Below are 11,861 nucleotides of genomic sequence, written 5' to 3' on the forward strand. Positions count from 1 at the left end.
AAGAGGCCAAAGACCTGGCGCAGCAGGAGTCACCATACCCACCTCTACTGGTAATGTTGCAGCCCTAACAAAACCCTAGTTAGACTACGCTTGGGAGTATTGTGTTCAGTTCCAGTCACCTCATTACAGGAAGGATGTGGAAACTTTAGGTAAGGTGCAGAGGAGATTTACCAGGATGCTGCCTGAACTGGAGGGCATGTCTCGTGAAGATAGGTTTAGCCAGCTGAGGCTTTTCTGTTTGGAGCAAAGAAGGATGAGGGGTGACTTGATGGAAGTGTATAAGACGATAAGAAGCACAGATCAATTGGACAGCCAGAGTTTTATTCCCAGGCAGAAATGGCAAATGCCAGGAAGCATAATTTCAAGGCGATAGGAGGGAAATATCGAGGATGATAGAGGCAGAGAGTAGTGGGTGCATGGAACACCCTGTCATGGGTGGTGCTAAAGGCAGATACATTAGGGGCATTCAGGAAATGCTTAGATGGGCACATGATGATGGAAAAATAGAGGGTTAAGTAGGAGAGAAGGGTTAGATTGATCTTAAAGTAGGTTAAAAGTTGGTACAACATCGTGAGTGGAAGGACTGCACTGTGCTGTGGTGTTCGATGATCTATGTTCTCAATCACACATAGGCAAGTTGAGAATTTGAATTGACCAAGGCCTGTGTCAACAGGAAGCCCAAGTCATAGTCACAGAGCTATCGGTCCCTTTGCCCTCATGCCAGCCACGATTACAGGGACTTGAAGACCTGAGTTATAGGAGAAGGCTGAACTGTTTGGGACTTCATTCCCCGGGGCGTAGGAGGTGGAGGGGAGACTTGATTGAGGTATACAAAATGATGAGAAGTATCCATAGTGTAAAGGCAGGCAGGCTTTTCCCACTGAGGTTGGGTGGCACTGAACTGGAGGTCATAGGTTAAGGGTGAAAGGTGAGTGTTCAAGGGGAACCTGAGGGGAATCTTCTTCACTCAGAGTGTGGAATGAGCTGCCAGTGGAAGTGGTAAATTGTGGTTAGATTGCAATATTGAAGAGAAGTTTGGATGGGTCCATAGATGGGAGGGTAGGGATGGCTACAGTCCAGGTGCTAGACGACAGGACTGGGCAGATTAATAAATTGGCACGGCCTGGATGTGCTGAAAGGCCTATTTATGAACTAAATGACCCATTGGCTGCTAATCTGTACTCAAATACTCTACCATTGAGCTTATAAAATTCATTTTAAAATGACGAAATTTTAGAAAATACTAGAAACTGGAGCAGCCTTCATGCATTTTTTGGCCTCTGTAAAACCATAAGACATAGGAGCAGAATTAGGCCATTTGGCCCATTGAGTCTGCTCTGCCATTCCATCGTGGCTGATTTACTATCTCTCTCAACCCTGTTCTCCTGCCTTCTCCCCATATCATTTGATGCCCTGACTAATCAAGAACCTGCCAACCTTCGGTTTAAATATACCCAATGACCTGGCCTCCGCAGCTGTCTTGTGGTAACAAATTTCACAGATTCACCACCCAATGACTGGATGCATTCTATGACCCTTATAGGATTCCATGCGTTTACAGGCTCTCTCAGGAGTAGACAGGGTTCAGTTCCTGAGAACGGTCTGTAAGATGGAAATGAACAGAAATAGTGCACGGGACAGGGTCACGGGAAGAACTACGACAGGGGAGCGAACAGGTGTGGCAAGAGCAGCTGCCAGCCCGTCTCACTGACCCAGTGAGAGGCCGAATTGAATTTGATTGAATTGAATATTATTTCTTACATCTTTCACATACACGAGGAGTAAAAATCTTTATGTTACATCTCCGTCTGAATGTGCAATGTGTAAATTGTAGTAATTTGTAATAAATAGTATGTCCAGTAAGTTATACAACAGTACGGTCAGTATAGCTCAGAAATATGGTTGTGTCAGCGTGAATTAATCAGTCTGATGGCCTGCTGGAAGAAGCTGTCCTGGAGCCTGTTGGTCCTGGCTTTAATGCTGCGGTACCATTTCCTGGATGGTAGCAACTGGAACAGTTTGTGGTTGGGGTGACTTGGGTCCCCAATGATCCTGCAGGCCCTTTGTACACAGCTGTCCTTGTAAATGTCCTGAATCATGGGAAGTTCACAACTACAGATGTGCTGGGCTGTCCACACCACTCTCTGCAGAGTCTTGCGATTGAGGGAGGTACAGTTCCCATACCAGGTAGTGATGCAGCCAGTTAGGTTGCTCTCAGTTGTGCCCCTGTAGAAAGTTCTTAGGATCTGGGGACTCATGCCGAATTTCTTCAACTGTCTGAGGTGAAAGAGGCGCTGCTGTGCTTTTTTCACCACACAGCTGATGTGTACAGACCACGTGAGGTCCTCGGTGACGTGTATACCGAGGAACTTGAAGCTGTTCACCCTCTCAAGCCCAGATCCATTGATGTCAATTGATGTCCCCATTCCTCCTGTAGTCCACAACCAGCTCCTTTGTTTTTGCGACATTGAGGGAGAGGTTGTTTTCTTGACACCACTGTGTCAGGGTGATGACCACTTCTCTATGGGCTGTCTTGTTATTATTTGAGATCAGGCCAGTCAGTGTATAGAGAGTCTGTTCAGTGGTCCCATCACTGCTCGGCCTGAACCGGCCCCCTGATTGTAGTGGCTTGGCTGGATCGAGAATGCAGTGTGGGGAGCGAACACCAACTTACAGAACCACTAACGCCATCTGGGGCACAGGCCTTTGACAGCAGCTCACCAGAGTCCTCCATCCTGGGAGTCTTTCAACCTGTTCCCAGGTGTGGCCCATCTTCTTGGCATATCCTTCCTCTTCCAGGGATGGAACTTCTGTTGGGGTTTCTGCAGCTCTGGGTTTTTAACCCCATGCCCAGGTGGGGGGGTGGTGGGAGTGAAAGCAGTTGGGAAAGCTCCATTCCCACAAGGTAGAAGATTCCTGTGGCGTCGGAGAGTCATAGAAAAATACGGCAGAGAAGCAGGCCCTTCAGCCCATCTAGTCCATGCCCAGCCATTTTAAACCGTCTATTCCCATCGACCTGAAACCGGGACCATTGCCATCCATATCCCCTACCATCCATGTACCTATCCAAACTTCTCTTAAACGTGGGAACCGAGCTCACACGCACCACTTATGCTGGCAGCTTGTTCCAAACTCTCCCCACCCTCTGAGTGAAAAAGTTTCCCCTCATGCTTCCAGGTGGCAAATGCAGTTACTGCATTGCCCATCCTGAAAGAAACTGTCCGAGTTTTGAACAGATACTAATGGGTCCCTTGCAATTATTTCCCGAGAACATTAAACTGATCCAACACCGTACCTTTTCTTTAAAATATCTCAGTCAGGTTAGACTGAAATGTCTAGACAGAGCGGACGTGGAGAGGATGTTTTTGAAAGTGGGAGAGTGGAGTACCAGACAGTGCAGCCTCAGAAATGAGGTTTGTCACTTTAGAATAGAGATGGGGAAGAATTTCTTCAGCCAGAGGGTGGTGAATCTGGAATTCATCGCCACAGGCGGCGGTGGAGGCCAAGTCATTGGGGATATTTAAAACCAGAGTTTGATAGGCTCTTGATTAGTCAGGGCATCAAAGGTTATGGCGAGAAGGCAGGAGAATGTGGTTGAGGTTATAAATCAGCCACGATGGAATAGAAGGACGTCCCTTTAGAACGGAGATGAGGAGGAATTTCTTTAGCCAGAGGGTGGTGAATCTGGAATTCATCGCCACAGACGGCTGTGGAGGCCAAGTCGTTGGGTGTACTTAAAATGAAGGTTAAGAGGCTCTTGATTAGTAAGTGTGTCAGAGGTTACGGGGAGAAGGCAGACGGCTGGGGTTGAGATGGACAATCAATCAGCCATGAAAGAATGGTGGAGCAGACTCGGAGGGCCAAGTGGCCTAATTCTGTTGCTAAGATTTATGGTCTATCTACGAATAGGTTATGAGGTCAGCACAACATTGTGGGCTGAATGGCCTGCAACATTCTGTGTTCTAAACCTTTCATCTATATTTCTGTTTTCTTCAGAATACCCAGTCGGAGATCTTCGAGGAGCTTGACCAGAAGAGCGCAGTTGTTGGCGAGGAAACCGAACCAGCGGATGCGTGCGGCACGCTGCCGGCCGAAAGCACAGAGCAGAATGGGAGCTCGAGGCAATTCCTCCCTGAGGTCCAGAGTCAGCCCAGGAGCCAAGGTGGCCACGAGGCCCAGGCGTTCCCCCAGGGGGGACAAAAGGCCGCTAGAGAGACGCTGAGCGCAACGGGCAACCCGCATGCCGCCTCGAAGGCCATCAAGAGGTTGTCTAAGGTCCTGAAACGCAACCGCAGCCAAGTGGGCCTGGCAAGCAATGTGAATTGTTCCGGACAGACTGATGCTGCAGGGCACGTTAATGTCACTGAGGAGATTTCAAATGCACCTCGGGATCAGCGTGATTCCTGTTGCAACTGCTGGGGTTACAGTAAGTGAAATACAACCTTTTAGCCTTCTAAACTTAAAATCTGGGTTTCCTCACTTGCAGGGACTCCACAGTTTGTGTTCTCAGTATTACTTGTTTAGTCTTTGTATTTGCACAGTTCGTCTTCTCTTGCCCATTGGTTGCTTGTCAGTGATTGTGTGTACAGTGCCTCTAAAAAAGCATTCGTCCCCTTTGGAGGTTTTCATGTTTTGTTGTTTTACAACTCTGAATCATAGTGGATTTAATTTGGCTGTTTTGACACTGATCAACAGAGAAGACCTCTTTTGTGAACAAGTGAAGACAGATCTCTACAAAGTGCTCTTAATTAATTACAATTATTAAACACAAAATAATTGACTACCTAAGTATTTTTCCCCTTCAAGTCACTATTTAGTAGATGCACCTTTGGCAGCAATTATAGCCTTGAGTCTGTGTGGACAGGTCTCCATCAGCTTTGCACATCTGGACATTGCAATTTTTCCCCTTCCCCTTCCTTCTTTACAAAACTGCTCAAACTCTGCTAGATTTGCATGAGGATTCCGTGGGGCAATACTGTAGCGTAGTGGTTAGCGCAATACTTTACATTACCAGCGACCCCAGTTCAATTTCAGCCGTTGCCCATAGAGAATTTGTATGTTCTCCCCATGACCGCGAGGGTTTCCTCCGGGTGCTCTGGTTTCCTCCCACAGCCCAAAGACCTACCAGTTGGTAGGTTGATTGGTGGTTGTAAAACCGTCCTGTGATTGGGCTGGGATTAAATCGGGGGATTGCTGGGTGGCACAACGGAAGGGTTTACTCCACACTGTATGTTAATAACATCAAATAAATTAATTAATTAACTCAAAACATGAGGTTCCTCACTTTCAGGGACTCTGCAGTTTGTGTTCTCGGTACTATTTATTTATTTGTCTGTTTTTTTTGCACGTTGGTTGCTTGTCAGTCTTTGTGTGTCGATTTTCATTGATTCTGCTGCAGTTCGTTGTCCTACTGTGAATGCCCGCAAGAAAGTTCATCTCAGGGTAGTATATGGTGGCGTATATGTACTTCAAAAATAGATTTACGTTGAACTTTGAATCTCAAAGTAAGGGAAACATAACCTTCAGACCACATTCAGAGTATTGTCAGCTGTGGAAGCTCCTGCCAAAATTCGGTTGCTTCCCCCCATGCCTAACCAACATCATCCGTCAGTTCCCCAAAGGCATGGAAGGCCGCATCAACATGTGTGGTGAGTTGTCAAACCCATTTTCCATCAGCAACGGCGTAAAACAGGGTTGTGTTCCGGCTCCTACTCTGTTTGGACCATTCTTCACTGCTGTTCTTTAGGATGCCACATCAGACCTGAAGTCAGGGGTCTTCCTACAAACGAGGGCTGATGGCGGGCTCCTCAACCTCGCAAGATTGAGAGCAAGATCAAAAGGCAGGGACATTGTGGCGCATGAGCTACAGTTTGCTAATGACTGTGCACTGGTTGCCCACTCTCTCGAAGACTTACAGGAGATCACCAGTGCAGCCAAAAGCTTCGAACTGACAATCAGCCTGAAAAAGACGAAAGTTTTGTACCAACCAGCTCCTGGCTGAAGCTACGAAGAACCAACTGAACTCATTGATGACACTTGTCTCAATGCTCTCAACAAGTTTTGCTACCTGGGAAGCATAATAACATTCTCAGCTTCTCTGGATGTAGAGACTGAGTCAAGAACCAGAAAAGCCGCTTTGTCTTTGGTCAGCTGAAAGATCGAGTTTGGTCACAGAACATCAGGTTGGCCACCAAGTGCAAGGTACACAGGGCCGTTGCCATATCAACCTTGTTATACGGATGTGAGACATGGTGCCGATGTCAGAGACACTTATGCCAGCTTGACCAACTGCAGCAGCGTCACCTATGTTCTCTGATGAAGATCACCCGGTGAGACAAGGTCTCCAATACCGAGGTCCTCTCTCGAGCCGGAATGCCAGCAGTTTCAACCTTGGTGATGTCAGCCCAACTGCGCTGGGCAGGACATGTTGTCAGAATGCCTGGTGGAAGACTGCCCAAGGACATCTTGTACGGCCAACTGTCCAGTAGTACCCAAAAACGAGGAGGCCAGCGACTACGGTACAAGGAAGTTCTGCACAGGAGCCTCAAGAAAGCTGATACTGCCCCATCAACATGGGAAGATCTGGCTCAAGATTGCTCACAGTGGAGGGACGCCATCAGAAAAGGTGTGGACGCTGCTGAGAACAAGCTCAACGAGGCAACAGAGGAAAGGCACAGGAAGCGCCACAACAGAGCTTCTGCCCCTGCTGTCCCTCCAGGACTCACTTGCCAAGCATGTGGCAAGCAGTGCCTGTCAAGGATCGGCCTGTACAGTCACTCCAGGATGCACATATCAAACCCCACTAACTGACTGAAAGGACCCGTCATCATCCTATGGGATGGATAGCCAGAGAGATTGTCAGCTGTTCTCAAGGTTCAAGATTCAAGTTCATTTATATGTGTGCAGTACAGTGCAAAAGGCTATATATATATATCGAGAGAGAGAGAGAGAGAGAGAGAGAGAGAGCACGAGCTAGGATGCCTAAGAGTCTGGCCATTCTCCTCTGACCTCTCTCATTAACAAAGTGTTTTCACCCACAGAACTGCTGCTCACGGGATTTTTTTTAGCTTTTCACACCATTCTCTATAAACTCCAGAGACTGTTGTGCTTGAAAATCCCCAGGAGATCAGCAGTTTCTGAAGTACTCAAACCACCCCGTATGGCACCAACAATCATTCCACGGTCAAAGTCACTTAGATCACATTTCTTCCCCCATTCTGATGCTTAGACTGAGCAACAGCTGAACCTCTTCACCATGTCTGCATGCTTTCATGCACTGAGCTGCTGCCACATGATTGGCTGGTTCGATATTTGCATTTACGAGCTGGTGTACCGAATAAAGTGGCTAATAAACCTTGTGTAGGAACATTTTTTTAAAATTCTGAATGTGTGCTAGATCTTATTACAGCCTTGTGGGCTGAGTAAAACTGAATTATTAGTTGTTGAATTAAGTGTTTCAGGAAACAATTAAGTGCCCAACGCGTCACCAGCACCAGACTACCAGCCATCAAGGATGTATTCCAAGTTCAAAGTACAAAGCACAGTAATTATCAAAGTATGCTTACGGTGCACAGCCTCGAGGCTCATCTTCTTGCAGGCAGCCACAAAACAAAGAAATGTCAGAGAACCCACTTAAAGAAAGCAACCCACGATACAAGACCATCAGACGTGCAAAGTCACGCAAACAACAGAAACAACAAACGAGTAACGCTCAGAACATCAAACATCAGAACGCAGGATCCCCAGAAGTGGGTCCACACCCACTAGCCACCGGGGGGTGAGTGAAGCCGGTCCAGGAGCTTACCCACCATCAAGGGCCGGGAAAGGGCCAGTAATGTCAGGGAGGATCCCACCCACCCTGCTCACGGACTGTTTGTCCCTCTCCCATCGGGGAGGAGGCTGCATAGCATCCACGCCTGGACCACCAGACTCAGAAACAGTGACTAACCCACACCCCCAACCACCACAACCTGATCATTTCCTGTCAGAGTCACCTTCTGTACAGACACTCAGTGATTCAGGAACAGCCTCTCCCCCGTCATCAGATTTCTGAATGGACATTGAACCTGTGAACACTAACTCACTATTTTCTTTTTGTCTTTCTGCACAACTTATTTAATTGTTTAATTTTTTATATATTTACTGTCATTTACAGTTTTTATTTTCTATTGCAAGGTACTGCTGCCGCACAACGACAAATTTCATGGGATATACTGATGGTATTAAAGCTGATTGTGATTTTGAGACACTCCTGTGCCTGGAGTCACTTTATGCACGTACAATCAATCCATGTATATAAGCTATCTTATGTATTTATATTTATTGTGTTTTTATTATTATTATTATTGTGTTCTTTACCTTATGGAGTTTATCTTAGTAGTGAGTTAAGCATCAATTTGTCGAACTTCTAGTTTTCTTCTTCACCATTCCCCATTCTCACTTCTCTCTCTCACCTTATCTCCTTACCTGCCCATCACCTCCCTCTGGTGCTCCACCATCATCCCCTTCTTCCATGGCCTTCTGTCCTCTCCTATCAGATTCCCCCTTCCCCAGCCCTTCATCACTTCCACCAATCGACTTCCCAGCTCTTTACTTCACCCCACCCCCTCTTCTGGTCTCACCTATCACCTACCACCTCGTACTTCTTCCTCTCCTCCCCCACCCTCAACGTCTTCTCCCTTCCTTTCCAGTCCTGATGAAGGGTCTCAGCCTAATGCGTCAACTGTTCACACTTTTCCGTAAATGCTGTCTGACCTGCTGAGTTTTTCTGGCACTTTGTGTGTGTTGCCTTGGATTTCCAGCATCTGCAGATTTTCTTCTGTTTGGCTTGGTGTGTTTTATTTATCTCCTGCATCCCATCCAGAGTTACGATTATTTCATTCTCCTTGACCCTTGGGTACTGAAAATGACACTAAACAATCTTGAATGTGTTTCGATAGCTAAAGTATTCAGTTCATACCCTAGACAGGATGTGCTGCATGAGCTGGTTACGGGACAGTGCCGTGGAACGCGACTGCAGGAACCCACCCGAGCACCAGCAGAATCAAGTTGCCGAGAGGTTTCCCAATGCGTCTGCCTATCCCGAGAGGGTGACTGAGGACAGGAGCAGAGGGAAGCTGTGCGTGTCCTCCAAGCCCCCAGCTTTGCACCTCCGTGGCTCTACCTGTTCCACAAAACCCAGGATTAGACAAAGGGACCTCAACAGTCATGGCAGGTAAAAAAAAAAGGTGAACGCCAGAAGTTTTCTCTGGGGTTTCCTCTGGGTGCTCCGGTTTCCTCCCACTGTCCAAAGACGTACCAGTCAGTAGTTTAATTGGTCATTGTAAATTGCCCCGTGATTAGGCTGGGGTTAAATCGGGAGATTGCTGGGCGGTGAGGCTCGAAGGGCCGGAAGGGTCAATTCTGTGCCGTCTCTCAATTAATGAATCAATCAACCTAACCCTCCCCTCCCGCACAGCCTGCCATTTTCCATCATCCGTCAGCCTATCTAAGTGTCTGTGAAGCACCACTGTCAGCGTAGTGCCTTCAGTGCCACCAGGTTCAGGAACAGTTATTACCCCTCAACCATCAGGGTGAAGGTTCAGGAGCCTCAGGTCCCACACCACCAGGTTCAGGAACAGTTATTACCACTCAACCATCAGGAAGGAGGTACAGGAGCCTCAGGACCCACACCACCAGGGTCAGGAACAGTTATTACCACTCAACCATCAGGAAGGAGGTACAGGAGCCTCAGGACCCACACCGCCAGGGTCAGGAACAGTTATTACCCCTCAGCCAGGGGTGCACTGCTGCCGGATCTCACCAGAGTGCCACTCCGGCACCTCTGTAAAAAATGTCAAAATATACAAGCGGGGAATTTAACAGCGGCCGCTATAGTTGATTGGAAAGAGGCTCTTTTTATCTTTGTGTTGATAGGAAAAAGAGTAGTGAGCAATGAACGAGACGAAATACATTTCCAAACCTCCCAAATGGTTGCTGTCCTCCCCGTTAACATTTCTCACTTACGAAATGCGATATTTTCTATTCGTACAGATACAATTATAATTTCCGTAAAGATTCAAGCTTCTTTCACTTTTTATATACTTAAAGACTAAACAGGATTTGTATTGGTCTAACCACGTAATACCCGATGTGTGAGGATATTGTGGGTATCCACACACACAGGTACACTTCCTGTCCAACCATTTCTGCGAGAGAAACGGTACGAGGCAGAGTTGCCAACCTACCGCTTTTGATACTAATATTCACCAATATTCGTGGCTTTACCAATCATTCATCAGCCGTTCTTGTTTCATACTTGATTACTTGGTTCCAATTTAGGTGGCTGAAAGTGTAAAAAACTTACTTGCTTTATTTCTGTTATTTTGATACCTGCTTAGGAACACTGCTCAGCACTGCGGGCCCTGCTGTCTGCTCTGACTCAGCCGTAGAAGTCAGGCTACATCTGTGGCGCTCGCCAATACAAAGGTAAATTTTTCTCACTGACAACCCTATGGCTTCTAAGCAAACAACGTTACTTTACTTGCTTGATAATTATATTTTATGATAATTAGTGAGTACAACCATGCAATACTTTGTCATATTATTAAATTAAGTATTATATGTTTTATTATACCAGTTACACACTGAAGTGTAGTGATAGGCTATAATCTTGTTCATGTCGTAACTATCACTATATTTCTGTGGAGCTGGGGAATTCATGTATTTCTTTCATCTTGGTTCAGTGCCTGACATTATAAGAAGCCCTATTCACATATATATGTCACACCCAATTTGCGTACCTGCTCAAGGTGAATGAAGAGGACGGATGAGTGCGGGAGCGGTCGGCGGTTCCGGGACAGCGGATACCGGAATTCGACGGTTCGAAGGTTGTTGGAGGTTCAGAGGTCGTTACGTGGACGGATCGGGGAGGTGTGAGCTCCAACGACTTAATTTGGTGCACAAAACTGACAAATTTACTGAGTGGCACCTTTTTTTTTTGTGTCCACTAACCACACCACCAAAAAGAGTTATAAAGTGTAACTTAACCATACATTGTGTATTGTCTGATATTTTACAGTGTGGGCTTGTATCGGGGTGCATTACGTAGCGTCTACGCAAACGTGAGTACACAGTTTGGTAGGGCCTACGGCAGTTCCCCTAGACGGACGTGAGTTGATCGAGCCAAGCATTACATATCTGTCTAGCTAGGGTGCCTGAGACTTTTGCACACAGCGCTGTATTTGTCAACATGGAGCGGAGAGCGAGCTTGTAAATCTGGCAGGAGCAAAGAATGTTGGGAATGGCGAGGGTGGAGCACCGCGGGAGGGGTGTGGGACAGGTGGCAGAGGAGGAGTGCCAATACACTTGGATAGCGTGGTTGCAGACACACCCAGCCCTGAGACACCAGGCAAGGCCATTTGATTCCAAACAATTGGTTTATTGATCATTACAGATGTCTCTCTGGTGCTTCCCACTCACTGCCTCTCCCTTCCCCTATTCCCAACCATGATCCCCCCTCTCCCAGTCCACAATAGAGACCCACATCAGAATCAGGTTGATCATCACTCACATACATAATGAAATTTGTATTTTTTTTTGCAGCAGTACAGTGTAATCCATAAAATCACTACAGCACTGTGCAAAAGTCTTTGGCACACTATTTATATATATGTTTGTGTGTGTGTGTCTGTCCCTAAGAATTTGGCACAGTACTGTACATATTTTGATAGAAAATTTTTCAAAGTTCCAAGTTCAAAGTAAACTTTCACTTTTCATCTTGCAGGCGGTAACAGTCCACGTTGGCAATGATCTGCAGAAAAACCACTTCAGCCGTTTCTAGGCGATTCAACGCCTCTACAGTGCGCTGATGCCCCTGTCCA

General features: G+C 46.8%; 1 long non-coding RNA gene across 1 annotated transcript; it reads left to right on the forward strand.

Moving 5' to 3' along the window:
* The first annotated feature begins 8,970 nt into the window (after positions 1-8,970).
* On the forward strand, positions 8,971-10,868 carry LOC140192261 (uncharacterized). The gene is made up of 3 exons (XR_011884189.1): positions 8,971-9,214; positions 10,380-10,467; positions 10,791-10,868. It is a non-coding gene; the product is annotated as an uncharacterized lncRNA (long non-coding RNA).
* The last annotated feature ends 993 nt before the right edge of the window (positions 10,869-11,861 follow it).

The sequence above is a fragment of the Mobula birostris genome, unplaced genomic scaffold (genome assembly GCF_030028105.1).
Source record: "Mobula birostris isolate sMobBir1 unplaced genomic scaffold, sMobBir1.hap1 H_1, whole genome shotgun sequence".
Lineage (NCBI taxonomy): Eukaryota > Metazoa > Chordata > Chondrichthyes > Myliobatiformes > Myliobatidae > Mobula > Mobula birostris.